Source organism: Manacus vitellinus, unplaced genomic scaffold (genome assembly GCF_001715985.3).
Source record: "Manacus vitellinus isolate BGI_N305 unplaced genomic scaffold, ASM171598v3 scaffold_56_pilon, whole genome shotgun sequence".
NCBI lineage: Eukaryota > Metazoa > Chordata > Aves > Passeriformes > Pipridae > Manacus > Manacus vitellinus.
Window position 1 is genome coordinate 416,039 of NW_021940660.1, and position 21,510 is coordinate 437,548.

Sequence of the window (21,510 nt, forward strand, 5' to 3'; positions counted from 1 at the left end):
CATTTCCCATGAGCCCCAGCCGTAAAAACACAAATCCTCTGAACTGGTGAGGTGTGGTTTAAAGTTAGTGACTCAATATTATTTTTCTCTTGTCCTTAAATCTCCCATTCTGTGGACAGATATTTCATAGCAAATGTAGCTCCAGTTTCTCAAAAACTGACTGACTGATATTGTTTAGCAGATTCACACAGGCATTTAGCTAGGTCTTATTTTATGCAATCAAGCACATTACACTTGTTTTAATTTTTTCCTTCAAAGGCTTAACATCTGGAAGTGACAGAATTAATAACTCTATGAAAATGTCATGCAAGTATATGAAGTATTTTTGAAAGTAATATTGCATCCTGGCTATTCAGAAAAAAAAAATCAGTATACTGATGGTAGTCAGATGCAAAGTACATAGCATGAATTTGCAAGGTTTTTGACACCATTTTTAGAAGCATTTTGGATTCCATGTTTTCCCCCATCCAGGTTGCCTGTGTTTATCAATTAGCATCACTGGAAAGCTCTCAAATATTATCACACATATAAAATTCTTTATCGAAAATGCATTGAATGGTTTGGGCCTAGGACAGAATGTGAGGAACCTGTACTAGTGCAGACTGGAACTACCAAACGACTCCAAGACAGGCATGTCTCGGAATGACTAGTATATGCTTTGGGAAGTGGGTATCTGAAATCCTCATGTGTTTAATTGCCCTGAATAAAGCCACAGAAAACCTGACATGCTGAGGCCAGAGAAGTGACAATATGCCACTTATGAGAAATACAGCAAAACAACAGATTCAAAAGATATGTCTGTTCCTTTGAGTATGTCACTCTTCCCAGTGCCTGTCATCCCTGAGCAGCCATTTTTGTCATGACAAAACACTGTTTGCACTGACATGGAAGACAAAGTAGAACTTGACCCTCAGTTTTAAAAATGAGGTACTGGGGGAGGAAATGGGATTGCTGTAGTGCAACTGATCAGCAAGAGGAGAGAGGCTGTGACAGAAGTTGATAACTGTGAGTCAAAAACAGGACTGCAAAGAAGAAAAACCAGAATTGCAGGTAACATTTCACAAAGAATGACTTAAAGTGAGCAGGATCTACCTGTCAGGTGGATTAATTTGGAAAGTCACACTTAGGCTAAATATGTTTGCACTGTATTTAGTTGCACAGAACAGAGAACTGAGCTGAACTGTTTAGATGTTCTTGTGATAGTCACAAACCCGATAGCTTGGGTAGCAGCAGCCTAGCTTTGGCAGTGCAGTGCTCATCACGGGCTAATTGGCCTTGCTGACAGTGCACTGGCTCTGCCAGATGATTTATGGCTTCCATGCTACATCACTATCGTATCACTACCATACAGTCTTTCCTATCCATTCTCCCAGTTAAACTCTCATTCAGGCTCTCGCCATACCGTGTTTTGATTACAGCAACAACCTTTTCTCTGGCTTTGACAAATGCAATCTTGCTCTGTTGATAACCATCCAGAAATCCAGAATGCTTCTGCAAAGATCATTTCTCTAGCTCACTGCATGCTCTCGTCACATTCCAGAACCAGCTACTCCTTCTCCATCACATCAACCATCAGCTGTTTGCCCTCACTTTTGAGACCCTTCACAACCTATTCCTGCCCAACTCACCTTGTCCAGTTCGGCATCAGAAAGCCAGTGCTGTCCCCATATTGTTGTCTGGTGACAAGAGCCTTCAATCCTTACCGGTTTGATTTTTACTTACTTATTTATTACACAGGCACCCTTGTACTTTCTCCCTTGCTGTTTTCACACTTGGGAGGAGTTCTCCATAAACATCAGTGAAATGAGATCATTAATCTCCTCAAAAGAGTCTCTGTTTTGCAGTGATGACTAGTGGAAATATGGTACTAAATACTAAGTGTTTGTCATGCTGGCTAGTGTTGAATCCTTACCTCCTTGTGCTTCACAACTTGTCTACTCTTCTTGTCTCCTTAAAAAGAGAGCTTACATTTGGTGCAAGAGATCATCCAGTTGCTTGGACAGCATGTAGTTAGCACGAGAATGACTCATAAATACATGTTATCCTAAATAATAGTTGTATAAATAATTTTTACATAATAATTAATTAATTTTCTATAGTGGTACTATAGAAACTGCTCACTTGGGAATCAAGCAGTTAAACCCCTATCTTCACTAAGTTTATGGAAATGATGCATCATTAAGTGCCAACGCAGAGTGTAATATTACTCTCCGCCTGACTTCCTCTGCAGACTCCTACAACATTTTAGACATTGTTACTGCTGTTATTCTCACATGCTATTTTGACATTCAGAGAACTCTGATTACCTTGTGACAAAGAAGGATAAGAGGCGTGAAAAGATTTTTAGACAAAGAAAATCTGAAAAGGGTGGACTGTTTAGCTGAAGAAGGAGATGGATAGAGAGGTGATACACAGCAAGTAGATTAAGTTGTTACAATAGCATCATCAACTTCTTAAAAAAACTACTTGGAATGCCTGAGTTATAACAGTAATCTCCTAAATTTAGCTGGCACGGCAAACAAGTGCTGTTCCTTGAAACTACCACACTGACCGACTTTCAAGAATTCTATACAAAAGCAGGAACTTGAATGCTCTGTGATCCCCTCTAAAGCACTAAAAAATGTATTTAATTCTTTTGAAGGTACCTAGAGTGAACAGTGAGATAGTAAAGGAAGTATGAATCATGGTTTTCCATAATTTTCTTATATTAATTTTCCTCTGGGAAAATCCTTAATTGCAGTATTCATTAGGAGCTTGTACACTAAAGCATTTAGAAGCAATGTGGTACTGTGGGAAGTTACCAGCTCATCCATGGAACTAGTGTGAGATAAGGTACAGGTGTTAGCTCCTGTTCACTGCACATTCCTGCAAGTATGTAGATTGTCACAGGCACTTCAGATGAACTGGAAGATCATGGTATAAATCATGTTATTTGAATCAGAGATCTTCAAGTTTTAGAGAGTACCCCATCATGCATTTGATCCACTACATAAATATTACGTGCAATGAAAGTCCATCAGAGGCTGCTCATCTGCATTTCTCAGCAGCAGTCCTGCAACTCTGCTCTGTGCTTCAGCTCCTGGTAAGACACTGTAGTGCAATCAGCTACCACTGTACATGTTTATTTCTAGTCCTTGTAATTTAGATTAGTTCATGCCTCTCTGGGATTTTTGTCAGACACCCTGGTTACATGTGAGTCATTGCTCTGGAGAAGGGACCAGCTCCATGCACTCACAGATATCCACACTGATCACAGCAGAACACCTACAAATACTTTGGTCTGCTGTGAAGGGCAGGAAGCAGTGCTGATTTACATGCTATAAACTGAAAAGAAACAACATAAAGGGAGTATTTTAAACTTAAGATAATGCTATTCTTGGCTGGCAAGATCCTTCTCAGATGCATAGCCAACAGTGAGCTATCTGGCTGCACGAATCCCCCTGCTTTTCTTCTCTCTGTTAAATCTGTGATTCGAATGCATGCTACAGTACTTGGGAACATTATGTAGATTTGCAAAACTTTCAGAAAGACTTCCTGTCCATTAGCCATTGGCTGCTTTACAAAAAGGCATAAAGATAGCATTTTCCTCTTGTAACAGATGTAATCTCCTTGCAGTGTTGTTCGTGCTGCTTGAAGCAAAGCAATATTCCCTTTCTCTTTTTACTGAGATAGTGGTATCTCTCAACATAAACTGAAAATATACTTGGAACTTAATTTGACTCAATTTTCAGACTTTCACATGTGAGGGATGAACAAATGTGGATCAGCTTTCTGTAATTAGTGAGACATGTTGGAAGGGCTGGATCCTGTAAAATCATCTGTGCTGCAAACAACTTGTTTTTGTAGTGTCAAGAAGCACCGAAGATCTGTGTCCAGTTCTAAGCCCCTCACTTCAAGAAAGACATTGAGGTGCTGAAGTGTGTCCAGAGAAGAGCAATGAGGCTGGTGAAGGGTCTAGAGAGTAAGTTCTATGAGGAGTGGCTGAGGGAGCTGAGGTTGTTTACCCTGAAAAAAAGGAGTCTCAGGGGAGACCTTATTGCTCTCTAAAACTATCTGAAAGGATGCTATGGACAGGTGGGGATTGGCCTCTCTCCCAGGCAACTAGATACAGGACAAGAGGGCTATGCCAGGGAAGGTTCAGGTTGGACATCAGGAAGAATTTCTTCACTGAAAGGATGCTTAATCATTCAACTGGGCTGCCCAGGGAGGTGGTAGAGTCACCATCCCTGGAGGTGTTCAAGAAACAACTGGATGTGGTACTTAGTCCTATGGTCTAGTTGACAAGGGAGTGTTTGGTCAAAGGTTGGACTCGATGAACCTGGGGGTCTTTTCAAACCTTAATGATTCTGTGATTCTATTCTATCTGCTCTTGACATGACCCACTACACTGAAATTTTTATTTCAGTTGTCATTCTTGAAGCTTATTTGAAACAGCTTTACTTTTTGAATTTATGAACATACTGTAGAAACTGTTACCCACAGTGTGGAGTGAATTAATGCATTTGATTTCCAATTTATGCTCATCACAAATGAAGAGGGAGAAAAGTAGTCCTAGAAAGCATACCATCCTGATTAAGACTTGGAACAAGTCTAGGCATAATTCAGAGCATCCTAAAGGCTGCTCCAACTCGTGTTAGTTACACAAGTCCCAGTGTTCTTACTGTCTGAAAGGGTTTTTCTCAGGTCTGCTCCATGTCCTCCAGTGGCTGGCATGGTCCATCTCGTGAATAAGCTCCTGAAATGGGAGGAGGATCAAAGAGCATATAGCATTGAGCTTATTTTGCCAATCCTCTGACACTGGAAGAAATTTTGCGGTGCCAGTAAAAATCCCCTGCTCCATCCTAAAGCCTGCTTTTTTGGCTAATTGACATGGTGAAGACAGTATGGAGAAAGCCAATCAGGGTCTAGGTGCTTCCACAGTGATTTCAGTGGGCTTGCTCCAAACTCTCACAGGCACTGCTGAGGGTGCAGAGAAGCCCATGGCAGATAAAATAGGTGGTTCGTAATGAATGAGTCAGAGCTGTGCAGTAAATTCGTCAGGGACACTGTGGCAGGCCCCAAAAGAGAAAGAGGTCTAATATCCATTGAAGAGTGCTGATAAAAATAAATTTTGAACAGATGCTCTCCTCACTTTGCACTAGACAAGGACATTTTTAAGGGTGAATGTTGTTTAGAATAATTTAAAGGCTTCTGCACAATGGATTATCCATTTTTTCCTTAACACACTTCCAAATAGCTACCCTGAGTTGTATCAAAGGACTGTCCACAACCATATTCCTAAAAAAAATCATTAGGAAGTACTCTATATTTTAAAATCTGAACAAAGTGCTTTAAGAAACTTCACAGTGAAGCAGAAGCAAGCTGCTGGGTGAGTGGTGACAAGGTGTTTCATAACTGAGGATCTGCAAACCCTTGCTGACAGCAAGATCAGCACAGCGGGACCAGTGTTCAAGGAAAGATATTTTAAGTCTGGCAGAAATTTTACGGCTCTTCTACAACCTGAATTGTCACAGAATCAGTTAAGGCAATTTTTATTTCTGAAGGGCAGCATCTGGCCTATTTGGCATGCTTAAAAACTTCAAATGTGTGTTTTTCAAAGCAAAAAGCATAATGAAAATACATAATTCAAACTGGCAGAACACTATACTTTGGATGACATTTTGTAGTTAATAACAATTTAATATACCATAAACTGTATTTCTGCTGCACTTCAGTCTGATGCAACCTCGTAAAGCATCACACAGTTTAGAAGAGACATGCTAAAAGTTCATTTCAAAGCAGTGGTGCAACCAGCTTCTGCTGCTCTTGCAGGAGCAGTAGCATTTGCATTATTATTAGTGACTGGTTTTAGCATTTGATACTTGTAAATGGACAAGATTCTGGAATCATAAAGGAATATCAGGCATAACATCATTGTCATGGGACTGCAAAATTTATACTATGAATTTGTCTATTCACAAAATAAAAATCCTGTACAAACTTTAGAAGACTTGCACCAAATTTACTACATGGAGTTTGACTCGTGTCCCCATTCACATAAAAAGGCCTCCCTTGGGCTGAACCCAACCTTGCCTTGTGCAGGACTAGCTCAGGTTCCTTACATTCATCCCTCACGTTCTGCTGCCCTGGTTTGTATTGGGTGTCACTCATACTTTATTTTCCTTTCACAAACTGCCCAAACATAATCTGAGCATGTCTTAGAGAGCTAAGCTGTGCCTGAGCAATGCAACTGAGCACCAGCTGCCTTTGTTTGTCCTCAAGTACCATGATACTCCTCCACTTGGTACATTTTGGAAAAATCTTCAGTAGCCCCCCACTGTGCCTGGGAATGGCCAAACCCCGGGATGTGTACTCACACCACAGGCTGGAGGAAAGCCAGATTGGCTAATTTCTCATTTGTGTTGATGTAGTTAAGCTTCTTCCTAATGATATTTTGACCTGGGTAGAGAAAAGGAGCCATATGGCGTCTTCTGCCCCTGACAACAACTGCTGTTAGTGCAATCAGCACATTACCTGGGTGATTTGTTTAGATTCAGCTGTCACTAACTTGTGGCAAACTCAATTATAATTAAGTTGTGTATTAGGCAGGGTCCTAGTATAAACTGGTTTCATTTTCATATGCCATTTCGATTGTATTTTCTGTTGTAACCCTGCTTACAGATGAAGTGTCCTGACCAACTGCTCCTTGGGTCCACTGCCTTTCCCATCTTCTAATTCAAGAGCCCAGCATGAATCTGTCTAGCATGGCACCCCCAATACATCAGACAGCTACAGCATCAGCACAGAGCCATGCCATAATTACAATAAAAATAATGCATAGTCATCAGTCTTAACACCTTATCTTGCCCAAGTCAGCCTTCAGAGCCTCAATTTTTTATTGCTTTTTACACTTGTGGTTCAATTATACTGCAAGCAATTTAAAATGGGGATGACATCTTTCCTTATTTTTGTACCATATCCAGCCCAGTGCAGCACCAGGCATAACTAAGGGCATTCAGAGTCAGAATAAGCCACCATTTGTTTTTGCAATTCGCTGTCCTAGGAGGTAAATGACGGCTCGGGGAATGGCTCTGAGTTTCAGCAGCACTTTTGAAGGTGTTTAGCATGTACATTTTCTCTAAAAGCACTGATGAAATAACAAATACTAGTTCAAGTCTTTCAAAATTCCCAATTCCCCCAGACTGTTTCCTGCGTTTAGTAACAGAATGAAAGAGCTCAATAGTGCTAAACCCACCCCTTCAAAATTGAGCTTCCCCCTGTAACACCCTGTGGGCAGAACAGTGATAACCCTTCCTTTTTACAGCATAGATTTCTGAATCAAATACTAATGCTAAGCTAAAGCTTAGAAAGGAATGAAACAATGCTGAAAGGTATCTATGCCTATACTATTTCTCACCTTTACTGTGTTAACATGTTAGTTAACAGAAGGCATGTAGTTCTTAAAGCTTACTGCTCAAGAATACTGAATGGCAAAAAAAAATTAGAGATACCGTCAGCTCACTGCAGCTGCTTTACTTTTGAACCATAACCTCAGAACAACAGGGAAAAAGATCATAATATTCCAATAAAAATAATGATTAGGTATTGAGTTATGGCTTTGATAAATACTTTCAAAATTGTAATAACATACAAATTAGCACTCTTTTACTATGCAGTAAATAGCCACAATTCACTATTAAAACAACAAAAGGATGTAATTTCTATAGGTATTTAAGGTAAGTGCAGGACAAAATACAGGGCAGCAGACAATGGAGACTTAATCCCATATGAACACTATTAATATCATAAAAATTCAGCAATTCGGCGAATTCTGTACATCCTCTGCCTGGAAATGGAGACGACCAGAATGAGATGCAAATCAGTGCATTTATCTAATGAATAATGCAAATGAGCACTCCTCTTATGGCATGGCAGTCTGCAGGAATCCTCTCTGCCTCACCTCACATTTCGTGTGGATTTAAGCACCATGTGTCAGAAGAAATTAGAGAATGGAATTGCCAAGAAATGACAAAGCCTTGGAGCCCCAAGTCAGTGCAGACAGCTAGGTACATTAAGATGCATAGTACAGAAGAGGAGAGAGCAGACATCTCATTAAAAAGAAAATGTTGCTATTTTCCCTTCACCTAGTTAATCGAGTTGTATGACACTTTAATCTGCAGTTATTAGTGTGGCTACCAGTCAGAAACACCCTCTAAAATGATACCGAGGTGGGATCTCAAAACCTTGACAAAATCTTTCAGGGTTTGATTGGTTTTTTTTTTTATGCTAGTGCTATTTCATCTCTCTGATATCAGTTAACTGCATCAGCATTTTTCTTGTAGCATCACAGAGCATCCTGCATCTTATCCATTAGTCACAAGCCTTGCTGTAACTTTCCCTTAGCATCTAACATTACCCTCCAAAAATATTCTCAAGCAAACAAATCTGAAGGCATGCAAGCCCTGAAAATTAACTCTCTTTTTCCCCAATTGTTATTTTGCCTGAATGCATCTATGAGTCAGAAGCCAGGACAGATTTCCTCTGCTCCATTAAAACCTCTTAGCATGCAGACCAGCCATCCTCCCACAGCCATCATCAAGTCCCTCCTCTTTGTCATTGCATTGGGTCCCCAGTCTGGGGATTTCTGAAACAATGCTTTTCTGACAGGTATTCTCTTAAAATACAGAGTAGGTAGACACAACCCAACAAAACCATTTGCTCCTCAGACAGCTTCTCAGTTATCAGATACAGAGCGGTAAAGGAGCAGCTCAACCACGAAAAGGATATCCCAAGGATTTGGGATGTGGGGAGAGGACCCCTCATCACTGAGACACACAGAGGATACACAGAGTCTACAGGTCTGAGACTGCGATTTGGCTAGGTTCAGTTCATTTTGGGGTGGAGGAAAATTGCCTCTCACTTGAAAAGAGATGAGCACCTCTAAGTCCTGAACTGTAAAGCTGAGAACTTAACACAATCATTAAACTTTGGAGTGCCAATTGTATACAATGCAATCTTAGGGCTGTGTTCCTGTTGTTCACTGAGCTATACTGCGAACCAGCAGGCGAAAAATCACTGTTTTGAATCAGTAACCCACCAAACAGATAAATGTATGTATTAAACAAACAAAAAGATTAGAGACATATTACTACATGTCCTTTCAGGAAAGGTGAAAAAAAAACAAACCCAAAATCCAACCCTTTTTTCTCACAAGCTGACAAAGACATCATCTTTATTTTTAGTTGTGCTTCAGTTCATCAGTTGGAGGCACACTGCAGAAGATGCTAAAGCACTAGCGACATTGCTACTAAATTAAGAGCTTGCAGCTTCTTTTTAATATTTGAAAGCAAAGCTATTTCAATATTTTGTAATATTGGAAAAAAAAGGTATATTATATTGATGGATTTTTCTCTCGGGTCAATCCTAGTGAATTGAGGGGAATTGCCTGGAATGCAGGTCTACAAGGAATTTGGTGTGAACTCCATAAAAATGTGACTTGCAATCAATAGCATTTTCACTCTCTTAAATTAGAAGGACATGGGTAGGTTCTCTGCTCCTGTTCCTGTTGGCAGTTACCATGCCAGGAATATACAGAGAGTTTAGGTTTCTTATAGCAAGGGCAACTGTAACTATAGAGAAAAAAATACTGATAAAGCAAACTAAGCAGTTGATTTGAAGCAGGAAGACAATTAAAGCACAGCATTTCTGAAAGAGTAATAAAAATGTCACTGCAAATGACAGATTGTTACAAGTCCTTGGCTTCTTCCTAGCACTGCAATAGAATACGGTGTTAAATCAGTTCTGAGAGATTATTAGTGGTATATGTTATTTTCCCAAACTGAAGGAACTGAGCATCATTTCATAAATCAACTGCACGATAAAATTAGATTTTTTTACAACTTTACTTCTGTGACCCTTGCACATACAATTAACAAAGAAAATTACAAAAAAGAAGCAAAATAGTTGAAATATGACTCAAACTGAGAAAACCTAAAAATATTCCACCGAAAACCCAAACCAAGTTGGGAAACAGCTCTTTTCTACAGTTGCAGATCTGCTCAAAGCCTGTGAGGTTCATGGATTGCACAATAAGATGTTGAGCCACAGGTACTGTAGGAAAAGACTCTTTCTCATTAGTTTCAGGTTCTGTAGATTCCCTGTAAAGTGTGCCCTTATTTTGTGTTGTGCTTACCTTCTGTACTGCTTTTCTGCATAAAGCCTTAAGAAACCTAGGGCAGAAAACTATAAATAATTAAAGTTGATAATAACTGAACCCAACTACCTGGCATGTGGAGGTCTATGAAGCGCAGGGTTGAAATAAATATCTATGTTATCAGGTACAGCAGTATTGTAGGCTCAGGTATAAGTTTCTCTGCTTCATGTGTTTATGGGCCAGATAATGTCTTCTAACAAAGGCTGTGTGACAAAACCGTTAGAACCTCATAAGCATTTCTCATATGGAGAAAAGCTGATTTCTACTGGAAACAAATTATCCAAGAATTCTCCAAGTTGGTGTTTGGCTAGGATGAAAGACAAAAAAACCCAACTGTGGCTTATGTGACAGGAGTTGAGAGAAGCTCGTATAGGGTGGTGTCATTAAAAAAAGTGTTAAAACAGGTAATTGAGAGCACAGCTGCCATTCATCTCTGCAGTAAATAGTGAAGAACATTATTTTTTTCTTGGTCAGTTCCTGTAAATCTTTTGGAGTATGAGAAAGAACTGGCCTGGCAGGAGGAGGATCTTGATAGTTGCATTAGTACAGATGCAATGACCTTGAGGATGGGAACTGAAAAAACCCCTGAGACTAAGGTTAAATCCAGTGGGGCCCTGCTGCTTTCTGATTTTTGTTTCTGATCTTATGCACAATTTCATCATTCCAAGCCCATTACTTAGCAGTATGAGGCCCTTAACAAGATACAATCACCAGAATGACATTTACTCCAAATTCTTATCCAGATTATCATTGATCAGAAGAGCTGAACGTGGCCTGTAAAAAGACTGTGCCTGCTTTCTCTGACCTCCTGCAATGTATTCACTGTCTTAGAGAGTGTGCACCTAGGAAAAGCAGCACAATGAGGGGTTCTTATCCACAGATCCACATTTCAGCACACACTTCTCCCATCCTACTGTTGAACTATTTAATCTTTAAATTTGGAAAACATTTAGAAAACACTACACCCGTACCCCCATCTAAAGTCCCCAGATGAGGTCTGTATGGGTCTGCACCCTTTTCAAAGAGATTTTTACCCAGAAAAAGTAGAAGTCCAAGAAAGAACAAACCCATCAGCTCTGCTAGCTTCTTAAGGTGCGGAGCATTTAAGGTATGACAAGACAGGGATGCAGTGAGGAGGAAGGCAGGCTCTTCTGTTCTTTGGAACAACTCCTCATTTCTCTCATTAGTCTTTTTTCTCCCCACCATTTTCAAGAGCCTACATTTTGGGGTGAATGGAGAGAGAGGATGGCACCCAGGAGGGGTGCATGGACAGCACAAGGGGCAGATGTATGGGAGCTATCTTTTCCACTATGCCACTAAATGCACACACACCCCTTTACATCAGCTGAGGACTTGAAACAACTTGTAGAAGGAGGGGAAGCAAATGTGTATATGGCTTCAAAAAACCCAAACAAACCCCACATGAATTTCAGACATCAGTCCATTGTTTAACATTGAAAAATGGCATACTCTCTGTCAAGGCTTAGAGTTTCATAAAATGTTATGCTGAAAATCCCACCTTTTCTGATTAACAAAAAGAGGCAACTTGTAGTGTTTTTTTTAAGTTTTTAGGTTTAAAAAGAAGTCTCAAAGTTCATAAATGATGATGGTTAGCTAATGTTCGAGTGCTGCAACCAATGATGATGCAATTATGGGAAGATTAGTAATAATAGTAAATAATTGAAAAGGACAGAAGACAAATAAGCCATGAGATACACAACACTGAAATGGTATATCTTAATATGGAAACCCTCTTATGTATTCTATCTGTGTATTCTAGCTGGCATTTTCCAGCTAGATGATCTAAAATATGCTTTCAGTGTATTCTTCTATGCCCCAAAACTGTACCCAAGAAAAGATGGATAATACCCCGTTATCCAAATCCTGTCCTGTTACTACAGACAATCTGCCCTGCACTGAAGCTCACTTTACATGCCTTTACTTAGGATGGTTTTAAGGTTTCCAGTTTGAGAGTTTCAAACCAGTACAGTACAGAGGATAATGCACACTACTAAGGAAGCCTTATTTTGTCACCATCCTTTGCTGTTAGGAGGAGTCCTTCTGTTGTGCAAAAAAGGACCCATTAATTTCAGTGGAAGATCACATTTCAAGTCCTGTTTATGGAAAGTCAAATGCTAGTGTTAGGCACAAAATATAAATGCTGATTCACTTCCACCTGCCTTTTAGTTATTGAAGGACACCTTTTTTAAAAAATCAAAACCAGTGCTTTAGATAACAAAAGCTTCTATGCTCTTAACTGTTTATTTTCAAAAGCTTATCTCACTTCTTTTTCAGAAAAAAGGGGTTTTTGGCTGCAAACTACTGGCAAAAATTTACCCCACAAATTTAGTGAGGAAAGCTACAATGCTTGAACCCCTTACACCCATTACTTAACACGTCTGGAAGTCTGAGTCAAATCTTGCAAAGCAAGACACCTTGCTAGGATATTTCTGCAGGCTATTCCTACCACTTGGCAGATCCATATGGTCAAGGAAGCCAAGAGGCTTGTCAGAGTCTGGAAGCCTGTGATAAAAATAGATGGGGAAAATAGCACGTGTAGAAAAAGTTGTTTTAGCAGTTAGAAAATTGCATTCTGTACTTTTCTTCTATAGCAATGCATATTGCTGTTTTTAAAGGAGGAGGGCTTCTGTGTAGTTGTTTGCTATTCCTCTTTATTTATTTATTTTTTAACTTCCCTCCTCCCCAGTCACTTGTAAATGTCACCCACAAGTAACTCTGTTTCTAATTTTCACTAGAGGAAAGTGCCTTATGAGCAGGTGTAGCTGGTAAAAATCAAATTGATGAGCTAAAATGTGGCTTTTGACAGTTTTACAGATAAAAATCTAAAATGCACCAAGATGTTGGAAAGACACAGTACGTACATGTAAGAAAATGCTCCTTTCATCATAACGGTGTCTTCTTTTAAAGGTTTTACAACTACTTAGCGATAAAAATTCTCTCTGGGATGAAGCCTGACATAAAATATCCCTGATATAGTACAATTTTTTGCTCGTAGTAAACATAATTAAAATTCATTTGCACCCTTTTCTTTCCTCTCCTTTTTTGTTCCTAAATTCCACATAAACAATCTGCGTAAAGAACTAGAAGATAAGAAATAAACCATTTTCCAGAAAACACAACACAGCAAACATCAAAGCTACATGAAATCACTTATGCACGTTGCCAAGTCAGCTCAATGCCAAGGATTTTCATGTCCCTAGCTATATTTGTACTTGTAGATCAAGATGATGTCACTGCAAGTGACCTGTGAAAACATAAACTTCCATACTTAAAATGTGTATCAACAGTCATTGTTTCTACAAGTAAATTGGGTACAGAACTACTTCCTACATTTTAGCTAGGGAGATTAGCATTCCAGTGTACACAGGGATCTGTATCTCATCAGTCAATGATCTACATGGTGTCTGGGATATTTTTTACTTTTTAGATTCACCTAGTACTCATAGGCCTTGAAAAATGTAAAAAAATATTTGGTTTAATCTCTCACCTGGTTTTAGCTACTCCTAAACAGGTATGCTGTTTTATGTATCAGAAATGGCAGCTTTGGCAAAACAGTATCGGTATTGTATTAAAAAAAAAAGTGTCAGTGGCACTCATACTAAAACTGACCATGTCCAGCAAATTCAGGAAATTCAGCCCTTTCTAAACTCTGTGGATAAAAACAAACGACAGGCTTTCATCCTTGCATAAGGAGGTGGGTAATTTCCATACTCTGTTAACAGGGACTGCTACTGCTTGTCGGTATGTCTCCCCCTCTGCTCCCCAGCATGGAGCAGAAGGGATGGAAGAGCATGATTGTTGTCTCAGTTTGTTCATTTAATTTTTCTTGAACAAATGAAGGTGATTTGGGCTGTATATGGGACTGGATCCTTTATAAGTAATATAAATCTCTAAATGTTAAAATCATTACTTGAGAGTCAACTTACTGACTTCTGCCTTCTCAAAGGACTTTGGGGGGCTCAGTAACCAAACTGGTTGTCCTGACGTACACTAGGTTTGTAGAACTGCTGGCTGAGTTCACTTGGCTTTGTTTCAACTAAGATGCTTACACATGGAAATTTTAATATATGGAAGTGCCTCAGGAACCTGCATTTGGTTTCCAGTGATTTTTAGCTATACAAAGTATAAGCTCTGCAAGAAAGAAACATGAAACTCTGCGGTTTAGAGACATACAAGAAGAGACATAAATGAAGAGGGAAAAACATGTTTATGCAGATAATTTGGACAAACTTGAGCAGCGTAAAACTATTTCTGCTTAGTTTTGCCAAGTAAATCCAAAATTCACACTCTGAGACTTGTCCATCACAGCAGGAAGAAATATAATATCACACTCCTTGTACACTGTCCTCAAAATAAGACAGCAGCCTGGAAAGCCTAATGCTGCACAGCTCACTTGGGGCCGCAGGACATCGTGCCCCTGACCAAAACGTGCGAAAGCAAACTGGCTGATTGCTGTGAGGGGGGTGATCCTGCACCACCGCTCCTCCGGTTAGAAACCAAAGGTCACTCTGCTGAAAAGAGGATTTACCACCCTGGAAAAAATTCTCAGTTCAGGGTTTCTAGCAGAGAAGAAACAGGGTCACCCGGTGCCGCTTCCCCTGAGCCCGAGAGGGATGCGCTGTCCTGCCCTGGTTGAGGAGCACCAGTCCGGATGCTGCTTTACTGCATTGGCTCTGCACCCCAACAAATCTCGTTAGGAGTCTTCCTATAGTGAGCCACAAGCTTGAGATCACCTCTGCCTCGCCAGAAGTGGTTCACTTTACAATAGGTTGCTAGTAAAGATTTTATTTATAAAGTAGTATTGTTTTACTGCAGAAGATGGCACTAAAGGTGTTGCTGAGGGGACATTTCTGGTCAGCTGCATTGACAGCAAGCCACTCAGATTCCCCATGGATGTCTGGGTATTCATTTTATAGGGAAAGTTGTTTATTTCTTTATAATATTGGTGTTGCTGGTTCCACAACCAAACAAGGCCAAGGCCAAGCTCCCGAAGTACTTGAGCAGCTCCCCCCAGATATCCACCTGGTGCTCTGGGGGGCCTGGAAGGAGGGGAGAAGGGCAGTCACCAGCTCAGGTATTTGTAAGAACCTCATCCACAGAGCCACAATCACCCCCAGAGCTGTTCCTTGCTTTTCAACATCAATTGTTATTAAAATAATTGTCTAAAAATATATACTATTCTCAGCTACATTCAGGGGGAGAAAAACAAAATAGAAGAGCAAGTACCAAATGGAATAAAGGCAATGTTAGAAAATGCTTAACAGCTGCTTTTATAAAGTGTCTTTATAAAATATATATCTCCTTAAAAGGATGCACTTCTACACATACTAGTGATGTGCTTTAAAACTCTTCAACTGAAAATATGTAGAAGTCCTTGACTTTGTTTAGGAACCCTGTTTTAGCCCCAAATATATAGTTTTAACAACTTATGTACTTTGTGGGCATGCTTTTGCTTTGTTTAAGGCTTGAAAACATTCCAGTACCCAAAGTGTAACTGAGAATAAAAAAAAAAAGCAACTGGCCAGAGTGTTGTTAATGATTTACTGGGGAATCTTGATGTGTGATAATGAATAAAATGCAAATCTGTTTTACTGCCAATCCTCAGTTTTGATTTAGGAGCAATTATTAATTTTTAGATTGCTTCCAGTTGGAAGAAAACAGAGATTTTTACCAAGCTATTTTTTTATTCCTGCTGTCGTTAATTATACCCCATTTTTTTTTTTTTATCTTTTATGAAACCAAGAGATCCTTTCCCACGAGGACTGAGGCGCCTTTGAAGTGTCTGCAGTCGCCGCTGCCGAAGGCACAGGTAGGATGTCGTCTCCGCGCTGACCAGTGGGAGGGCGCTGGGGGGGACGGCAGGAGCAAAGGGCACGGTGTGTGCTTCTCGTGTGCTTCTCGCTTTCCTCTCGTCCTCACAGCTGCTCTGAGGCTGCTACCTACGGAGCTAGGTGGTGCTTCGGCAGGAACAGACATATCAGTGGGGTGGCTGAGGTGTCCTGCCCTACACAGGGCACAGGGGAAGGGGTTGTAGCTCGCCATACGAGTCTCAGGGTATTAGAAATGTAATTAAATATTCAGTAATTTAAGAGGAAACACCAAAATAAAAACTCTGCTCCCTGAAGGATAAGGTGCTTTCCTACAATGACAAAGCAACACTTGTAATAACTACATGTGCTCAAAAAGAATTCAAATTAGATGAATGCAGGTGCTGCAAATAAAGTCTGCAATAACTTTGAGCTGTACATACTTTTAAAATATACAACTATAAAAATGCACTTTAAACAAGATAGTAGCAATAGCCTCATCTTTAACTCCCTGCTCCCATTCTACCCTGCTATCTAATAAGATTACACAGACAGAATAAAAATGAAGAATTGTATATTCTTACTCAGCCCATAAAAGAAAAGAGCTTTTTTCTTAACAGCATCTCTTAATGATATTGCTCAACACTGTTTTAAAATGTCTTTCTCGAGAATGCATGTATGCATGCCAAAATGCTTCCAAAACCAATTTTTATTTCAAATTTTGATTTATACATTACTCAGAAAAGTATCTGTTCATTTAATTATTTTAGTAAACATAATAATGGTATCACTAACTATGCTACACAGTATTTTCCCTTTTTTAAGGAATATGAGCCTACTTGTAATTAAAGGAATGCTATATTAATGATGCTGAAAGTCTCAGAGGGAAAAATTTAATGTCCACCTCATAATATTATGCCAGAATTACATGTGCAGAAGACTTTTTAATAATCTTTGTTTCTTAATTTAGTTTTGATTGGCTATGAAATACAGAGGAGCACTCAAGGGCTCAAATTTCTACTGTCATCAGCATTTCTGCTCTATAAATTGTACAAATGCTCAGGACTCCCATCTGCAGGCTTCTTTTCAAGCTTCTGTTTACTCTATGAAGGAAATTAGCTACAGGAAACTATAATTGATGGTAATTTCATCATTTTTTAGCCCTTGGGATGAGGGATGGTGTTACAATTTTCTGTTTGGGTTTAGACCTTGCTAAACTGCAAATACAGGTCGGTAACATAAATTCATCTCTAGTTTGCAAATTACAGCAATAGCCACTAGGAGTCTCCTGGCTAAATTCATGATGAATTTGCACACTAATGCTGGCTAAGGTTTGGATGCAAACTTCGTGCTAAAGGCTGGATTTCAGGAAAGAGGGCTAGTCCGTGTGCAAGGCAGGTGTGAGTGGGGCAATGGGACCTCTGAGCTGTGAGCATCATGGGGTTCCTGATGCTTGTACCAGTTGTATAGACAGTAAATGCTTTAGAAATAAAGAAACCAGAAGCCACTCACGTGCTGTTCTTGTAGGGCCAAAGATGGTGACAGTCGGAAGAAGTCAGATTTGTTTATTTTTATGACTGGACAGAGTATTGTGGAATTGTTACAAGTGCTTACAAAGAGGGAAGTAGATTTCACCAACTGTTAGTTACTCCCAGGGATTTAAAGCAGATTTGTTTAGTAAATGGAAATGCTGCAAGCCACAAGAACTAGCACCACCAAGTACTTCAGAATTTGCTTACAGTATCTCTGCAAAGTGAATCCTGCAGTTCTGCAAATGCAAATAGCTTCTTTCTCTTCTCTCTTTTCCTTCCTCTTCCTTCCCTCTCCTCCCAGGCCAACTAAGCATAAGCGTACGGTGCCAGACACACTCTTAGCAATGCCAAGTCCTCAAAGTTCATGAATTACAGACCTGCAGCAATGGTCACACTGGCTCAAACAATGTGGCTGTTCAGTCCAACTCTGTAACTGACAAAAGATAGCCAAATTTCCTTCAAAGAATACCACAGAAAGCAGACATGCACCTTCTGCCAGCATTTGTGCCTCACTCTAAACAACTAAAAATTGCTTTAAAACATACAGGGAAGCCAGAGGTGACCAGTCAACCCTTTCCACAGGGAGCTGGTTATCCTGGCAGGATGAATACTAATTGTGGTAGGATGCTGTCACATCCTCCTTACAGACACATGCAACTCCATGTCTATATACTGTTCGCTGCTCTTAGCAGTGAACCACTTATTTGTTTATAAGTTTCTTTCATGCATCTCTTCTCTTGAGCAAAATCCTTTCCAAGCTGTAAAAATCCTGAGTGACTTTAAATAGGATGAGATTTTAAACAAATAATAATTTGAAGGGCTATTTATTTGGCTTCTGCTTTTTGAGCTTCTTGTTTTCATTTCCAAACTTTTCCCTGCAACCAGAAGGACTAAGCAAATAAAGATGATGTTTTAAATGAAAGCTGAGAATCTCACATAATCATAGGACTCCAGGGGCTTGAGGTTTCAGAATAATCTCAAGAGCTGTCAGTACTGAATGTCACCAGAGACTCTAATGTTATTCTCAGAATAGATGCATAAAAGCAACTGTGGGGTAGTTTTCCTGCTGCGTGTTCCCCATAATACCTACAAATGTTTTTCTAGAGGGACAACCCAAAGGTACCTGCAAGTGGTGAACTACCATGTGCTGGGCTTAGATGCCAACTAGGAGTGGTGAATTTTGCAACAAATCTACGTATGCAAAACCCTGTTATACAGTCTATAAACTCAACAAGCTCATTAAGTAAAAATTCATAATGGACTAGGAGGATCATCTAATTCCATGGGGAATATGCTGAAATAAGTAGGAGGCAAATTTACCTGCCCATCTCCTCTGTATTGTATGCTTGTGCATGACTCCATTGTGTGTTATTGCAGATTATTATCATCTCCCTCTCACAGACTGCCTTAGGTTCTACCATAATCTCCCAGCAGGACTTGGATGAACCTCTCAGTCTGGTTTGTTTCAAGGATATAATCTATACTACAGCAAAAGCTGACAGAGACTCAACAGCTACTACCTGAGTCCATATAGTCTGTGGTGAACAAAAAGTTACTAAGCCCGATCCTAGAACTGATATGGAAATAAAACAGAAGGCTGCTTCAACCTCCTTCTCATCCTGCAGAAACAGACTTGGCTGTTTCGTACCCTTGCTTATTGTTAGAATTATCAGAAAGGACCCTGACTTTCTCCAAGTCAGTGTTAACCTGATTTCAAAAACAAAACAATGATATAGATTTAACAGGCAAATATTCAGTACTCACAAAACCAAGCATTTGTGTAAGTTGGTTTGGCACTTCACCATGCTGAAAAGAAACCTATGCATCTCTGTCACTTCAAATTTGGGATTTTTTAGCACAAGAACATGCCTAACATGAAAGCACTCTTTTTTCCACTGCCCACCTTCTCCAAGTATGTCAGTGCTATCTTCTTAACTCATTTTCTAAAACTGAAAATGAACACAAAAATAAAAGATCTCCTCAAAAATGCCAAAGGCATATGTAAAAGCTCATTTTGAAGGAAACGTCCAATTCCTACATGGAGCTATAGTACAGATAGCTGTGAAGCATTTCTAGGGATGAGAGTGCTCTGCCGTGGCCATGGACAGTACCCTGGGAATATCAAATATTTCTGTCATTTTCCTAATGTTTCAAATAAGCCAAGCCATTACCAGTGTGCATCTAAATATAGTGTGTATGTACAATATACAGCTATACTGGAAACAAATGCAAGGGTTTACGACGTAGGAGTCAGTCACTCTAAACTCACGTCACTAAATATACACCCTCATTGTGCGGGCTCTCTCTCCCTCTCCTCCAGTTGTTTCTCTTTCTCTGCTTTTCCTGTGAGGATTGTTGTGCATCTTATGCATCTCACAGGCTTAAGCTGCAAGGGAGCTACAGCAGTAACCTCAGGTCATTCCCAAGCAAACTTTCATCCCACATCACAGCATTGATGACCTTGCGAGGTCAACTGTTTTCAGGAGGAGTTCTGGCACCATTTTTAATACTTAATCAAAATGTCTTTTGTTTGGTTGGTTCTTTTATGTTTAAAATCATTATTCTAACTAGAGAATGGACTGATAACAAAGGCCTTCAGAAACCCGAGGAATTACTTGAGAGAGGAACTGCTGCAATGTTTATCTCCACCAAAGGGAAAAAAGAAGTTTTGCTGGACAGTTTGGGGTTTTTTTTTTCATTAAAATAACAACTTTTCATATTACATGATGAGTTTAGTAAACATCACTGAGGGCTAAATCACAGCTATTACTATTCAGAGGGAGAAAATATATTTCAAGATTGAGAAAATATATTTCAAGATTAAGAAAAAAGAAAAGATGATATTATGTGGGGCACATGGCTCTTATTTGTTTCTAAACAGTGGCTGCTTGAAACTGCTTGGAGGTTTAGAGTGTCAAAGCCATGTCAGCAGAGATGGATTAGTGGGCAGAGAGCAAGTGGTGCAGTCAAAGGTTCATAGTGAATGTAATTTATTCATGTAGCTTTGCAATTTATCACGTGGCTATTACCATAATGTATGTGGGAAGCAGCTGCACGCGTGCAAATAATGCCCTAAATGGATGTGTGGTTGGATCTGAACTCCTTACAGAACAGTAGTGGTGGAAAATGATGCCACAAGGCATTTAAAAGCAAATTTCCTTCCTGCGGGGATGCTGTCACCCAGCAATGATGATTTGTACACAAGCAAATAGGTATCTTGTAGACTCTTCTCAGTTATCATAACCTCACTTACCAGAACTCCTTGGTTTTTCAAATCTAAATTACGTAGGTAATGTGATGTAAGTTTCTGGTGCTGCGTTAACAAATGTAAGTACACATGTTTTGTATCTCAAACTCATATTTTCTAGTCAAAGAACACTGTATTTTCCACTCAGTATTTAACAGAAATATTCAATGGCAAATAAAATGAATCCTCTAAGTTTGTGAGGAGAAAGAAGTTGAAGATCTCCTTTAACTCAAATGACCTCTCACAGCACGATTTATCAAACACTTGGGAGCAGCACAGCTGTAAAAGATTGATATACATACATATATCTGTATATATAGTGTCTGCCTGGTTTCTCATACCTGTACAATCATTTACCATGCCAAACATTTCCAAATCCGGTCTCTAAATTTAGGACCATCTAAAATAAGGAGCTTGACTTTAGTCTCTTTTAGGTTGCTCGAATGCCTACAGTTCCAGTTAAGAAGAAAGCTGTGAGTAGATGGTGGAGCTGGCCCCCACTTGCAGGGGTTTTTTGCTGGATTGTCCACCTGCACAGGTACGGATCTGCTGTGTGCAATAGCAAGGCTCTAGCAATGCTTCCTATGGCTGTGTGGGCTAGCTGGAAAAACTTTACCAGCTCAGCTCCTACTATCACTTTTAAGCTTCAGCAATTTGAGTTCAATTGGTCTCATTGTTTGGAAACTATGCTTAATTATACCATGCTATGAT

The 21,510-nt window shown here is 39.7% G+C and overlaps 1 protein-coding gene across 10 annotated transcripts in view; it reads right to left on the reverse strand.

Annotated features, from left to right (window-relative positions):
* Window positions 1–21,510, reverse strand: part of NTNG1 (netrin G1) — a 150,401-nt gene that overhangs the window by 122,290 nt on the left and 6,601 nt on the right. The window lies entirely within an intron of this gene.